Source organism: Thamnophis elegans, chromosome 12 (genome assembly GCF_009769535.1).
Source record: "Thamnophis elegans isolate rThaEle1 chromosome 12, rThaEle1.pri, whole genome shotgun sequence".
NCBI classification, from domain to species: domain Eukaryota; kingdom Metazoa; phylum Chordata; class Lepidosauria; order Squamata; family Colubridae; genus Thamnophis; species Thamnophis elegans.
This window is the reverse complement of record NC_045552.1, coordinates 44,392,939-44,397,938: the sequence shown is the minus strand read 5'-3', so window position 1 is coordinate 44,397,938 and position 5,000 is coordinate 44,392,939.

Genomic DNA, 5,000 nt, shown 5'->3' with positions numbered 1-5,000 from the left:
GCGGTGGGGAAATTGCAAGTAACGGCGTCAACAGCGAGCGTCGGTCCTTGGAGAGGAGCAGGAAGAAAAGAGAACGAAGTGGAGAAGGTAACGAAATGCCAAGACCTGCCAGCAGAAATAGAACGACTGTGGCAAAAGAAAGCAAAGATAGTACGGACAGGAAGAGGCCCCTTGGGCATAATTCCCAAAACAACTGGAGCCCCCCTTGAACACTATCGTCACTGACAGATTCACCACCAGTCCATTGCAAAAGGCAATTTTACTTACAGCAGCTTTCATCCTCAGTCAATATCACAAACATCCACATCTGGCTATCCTGGGTCCCTGAAAAGGACAGGACAGGTGGACATAAATGCCAAATTCAGTCTGGACCTCTGCCTCACTGTGCCAACAACCAATGATGCATCATCATCATCATCATCATCATCATCATCATCATCATCATCATCATCATCATCACTATTATTATTATTTACTTTATTCATTAAACATGAATCTCAGCCAACCGAACATTCAAAAATGCATTAGAAATACCAGTGATTGGTGCTAATGGTTGATACGGGTTGCTGCACAGCTTCCTAGGTATCAACTAAGTATCTTCTTAAAATATATGACATTCCTAGTAATACAGTTTTTTTTGCAGTTCCACTGGTGTGGAATTTATTGATGTGTTTTGTAAAATTTTTGAACATTGTACCAAGTGCCCCATGGGTATCACTGTTATTATTTATATTATTATTAATATTATTTTTGTGCTTTTACTTAGTCTTTATTTACAATCTTTTCCATCACACACATATTTTTATAATATTATTGTTAATATTTCTTTTATTCATTAAACATGAAACTCAGTCAACAGAACATTTAAAGATGTGTTGCAAATACCATTGACTCGTGCTTCTTCTTCTTCTTCTTCTTCTTCTTATTATTATTATTATTATTATTATTATTATTATTATTTACTTTTATTCATTAAACATGAATCAGTCAACAGAATATTTAAAAATGTATCACAAATATTATTGGCACTGATGGTTGATGCGGGTTGCTGCCAGCATCCTAGGTATCAATCAAGTATCTTCTTTTAAAAAATATTATTCTTATTCATCGCACAATCAGCCTGGGTTTGGCATTTTTGTCTACCTATCAAATCCTTACCAAAGACCTGGGATAAGCAAATCTGAATTTTTGAAAGTGTTTTAGATATGGTCACAGGATGGAAGCTGTTCCAAGTAAAGCCACCTTCTGCAGTTGACTGATGGGAAATTTGTCAATGCCCATGGTGTTCAAGTGGCAGTTGTTTTGGGACTGCACCCAAGGCGCCTATTACTATTGGTGCTACCCTTGCTTGCGTTTGCCATAGTCGTTCTATTTCTATTTGTAGATCTTTGCATTTTGTTATCTTCTCCAGTTCTTTCTCTTCTATTCTGCTGTCTCCAGGCACTGCCACATCCACTATTCAGACTTTTTTATCTTTCTGTTGTTGTTGTTGTTGTTGTTGTTGTTGTTGTTGCTGTTGTTGTTGCTGCTGCTGTTTCTATCTGGATGCCATACCGAAACATCTTGGAGGGGGCTTAAAACACCTGCACATTGACAATATTTCCATTAGTCAATTGCGAAAAGCCACTTTGCTTGAATCCTCAGATATACTAAATCCATACATTCTTGAGAAGAACTGGATGAGTAAGAAGGCCAACACAGACTAAAGGACTGACAACTGCAATTTCACATTGTTGTGTACATAATAATGCCAACTGGAAGGAAAAATGAAGGGGGGGAGGGAAGCCAAACCAAAAAAAAAGAAAAAGAAATGAAGAGACAAATACAACAGTGTGTTCTGGAGGTTTTAGCTCTTTTTCAGGCAAGCTGGTTAGATTTTCTGTTTTCTGTCCTGTTTCCAGATTCCTCCCTCCTCACTTGCATCTCACTTATGTACTCAAGATAATCTAGTTTTAGGCAAGGATGGGGATTTAATTTAGGCCTGGAGGGGAGAGTAGGATAATATATGGCAAAACAATTCCAGGAGGCAGTTAGCAGAAATGGGGAGGTCTTTGTGTGTTTCCTGGGAATATTGTAGGGATTTTTCTTCTTCTGGAAACCAAAAGGGCAGGAGAATCATGTTGGGAGGGCCAAAATCCATCTTCTCCCAACCACAGCTTTAATTTGGGGGTGGGGATTCATCCAGCATCACCTTGACCCAATTCACAGCAGCTATTCAAGTTCGGCTGCTTTTAAGCTATACAAAATTGCCTGCGGCCTGAAACCCTGGAATAATTTAAAACAACAACAACAACAACAGCAGCAGCAACATTTTAATAAAATACCTGGTTGATACCTAGGACGCTGGCAGCAACTCGTATCAACCATTAGCACCACTCAATGGTATTTGCCAACATTAGACATAAAGATATAACATGTTGGTTTGGTGAAGATGTGAGAATCAGAGTTGAAGTCCCCCCTTCTAAAACTTGCCATCCAACCACTGATCTAAATATCTCAGCTGGTCCACAGTAGTTAACTAATCTTCCTCCCCGCCTCTTTATTGCCCTTAATCCTTCCCTTCCTCCTTCCCTTCCCCCCTTTCTATTTTTCCTTCCTTTCTATTTCTCCTTTCTTCCTTCCTTCTCTCCCTGCCTCCCACTCTCCTTTCTATTTCTCCTTCCTTACTTCTTTCTATTTTTACTTCCTCCCTCCCTTCCCTCCATCTTTTCTATTTTTCCTTCCTTTTCTTTCTATTCTTCCTTCCCTCCCTCCATCCCTCCCTTCTATTTTTACTTCCTCCCCCCCTGCCTCCCTCTGTTCCCTCCCTTCCCTCCCTTCTTTCTATTTTTCCTTCCTTTCATTTCTATTTCTCCCTTTTCCCCCTTCCTTCCCTCCCTCCCTTTCTCTACTTTCCCCCTTTCCAAATGTGCAATAAACCTGATTCAGACTTGGTTAGGAGACCACAGGGGTGATAAAATACACCCAGACATTGCAAACCACCCTAGAACAAGGCAGGAACAAACTGTTTTCCCATTTCTGCAAAAAGACAAAGAAAAAAAAGAACCCAACACTCAACAAATACACGACCAATCCATTCAATTCCAGGAGCTGAACTGAGCAGGTAGGTGAGTTTGCCTACTTTGCCCCAAGAGAAGACGTCTCAGGCATTTCAGCTATGGCAGTTGAGACAGAGTCTCTTCTCTTTCTCACTGTGCCAGATAGTATCAACGGAAGCACTTCTGGGTAGGAGCTGGTGTGGTTATGAGCAAAAGTCATCCAAGAGTCCTTCCCCTGAGCTGTTTCATCTGGTTATTAGTATCCAGGCACTTCCCTTGGAGCTCTGGAGCCGCATGTGGCTCTTTCATCCCTCTGCTGCAGCTCCCTGTTGCCCATTGGCTCCACAATTGATAGGGCTTTTGGTTAGGACAGGTAAACAGAAAAGGACACCATGCTAGGAGGAGACTCTATGGTGGGGGAACCGGACTTCCAGTTGGCTCCCGAATTAAGGGGGGGGGGCTTCCGGTTAGGACCTTTGTGGTTCTTTGAGTGTTTAAGGTTGCTGACCCCTGTCTTGGAGTAAAGAGAATAGACATGACCCCCTTTGAAGTCAAAGTACCTTGATATATGTTCTCAAATTGACCGGTTAATTTTTATGGGTAGCAAACATCTGAAAACTTCTTCTCACCTGTTTTTGAAAGAATCGGAAAGAATGAGAATAGGAATCTAGCATGTGTTTTGGGGGGGGGAGGTGTGTGGAGGGAGAAAGAGGTGAAGCCTCCTAAATCCCTGAACAAAAAGTCCAATACGTTTTTTCCTTTCCTGCTTTCGCCTCCTCGTCCCTCTTCCAGGGAAGAAAATGAATAAAAGACCTGGAAAAAACAGCATGCCTGGATTTTAGTTTTCAGGATAAAGTGTCATTTCTGAGCCTTAGTTTCAAAGAATGTACAATCCTCACCAAGGCCAACACAGGGCAACAAAACCCACAAAACTCATCCCACTTGACTTAAGCTGTTTAATCAGCTTGTTGGAGAGGTGTCCGAAACAACTGGGCATCAGTTTCTAAATAATCACGTTGGGATGCTAGTGGTTAGATTATTGTTCGAAATCCTTTGGAAACCATGTGGATATTCTTGGGGTATCAGCGGGGGCATTGATTCCATGTGAATCTGGATTAGATCGGAAGCGTTTCACCCTGGAAATCAAAGCATCTGTGAGCCCAGCCAGAACACAACATAACACACACACACACACACACACACACACACACGTTTGAAATCTGGCAGAATCAATCCATTTTTATTGCACTAAAATGGCTTTAATAGTAAATCTGCTTTGTAAACTTGGAGACCCTCCACAGCATTGGCTTCCTCCGAGGATGAGCAAGGATGCTTCTGTCCATTTCAGCACCAGCCCACCCTGAGGCTGTTTATGCATTTCCCTTGCAGTCTTTCAAAGGCTGCCTGCTCTGCACCAGTTGTAGCTCCTGAAAGCTCTTCCAGGGGAGCCCCATGTAGAGCACATCACAGTAGTCCAGATGTGAGATGACCTTAAATGACTAAATGTAGGGACTTATATATGAAGCTAGGAGGAGGAGGAACAAGAGAAGGAGAAGGAGAGAAGGAGAAAGAGAAAGAGAAGGGGAGAAGGAGATGGAATAAGAGAAGGAGAGGAGGAAGAGAAAGAGGAGAAGATGGAACAAGAAGAGAAGGAGAGGGAGGGAGAAAAGTAGAAGGAGGAGGAGGAACAAAAGTAGGAGAAGAAGAGGATGAGGAAAAGGAGGAAGAGGAAGAGAAGGGGAGAAGGAGGAACAAGAGGAGAAAAAGGAGGAGGAGGGAAGGAGGAGGAGGAACAGGAGAAGGAGAAGATGATGATGAAGAGAAGGCAAAGGAGGGGATGAGGAGAAGGAGGACGAGAAAGAGAAGGGGGAAGGAGAAGGAGAGAGAGGAACAAGAGGAGGAGGAGGAGGTGAAGGAGGAGGAGAAGAAGGAATAAGAGGAAGGGGAAGGAGGGGTAGGGAG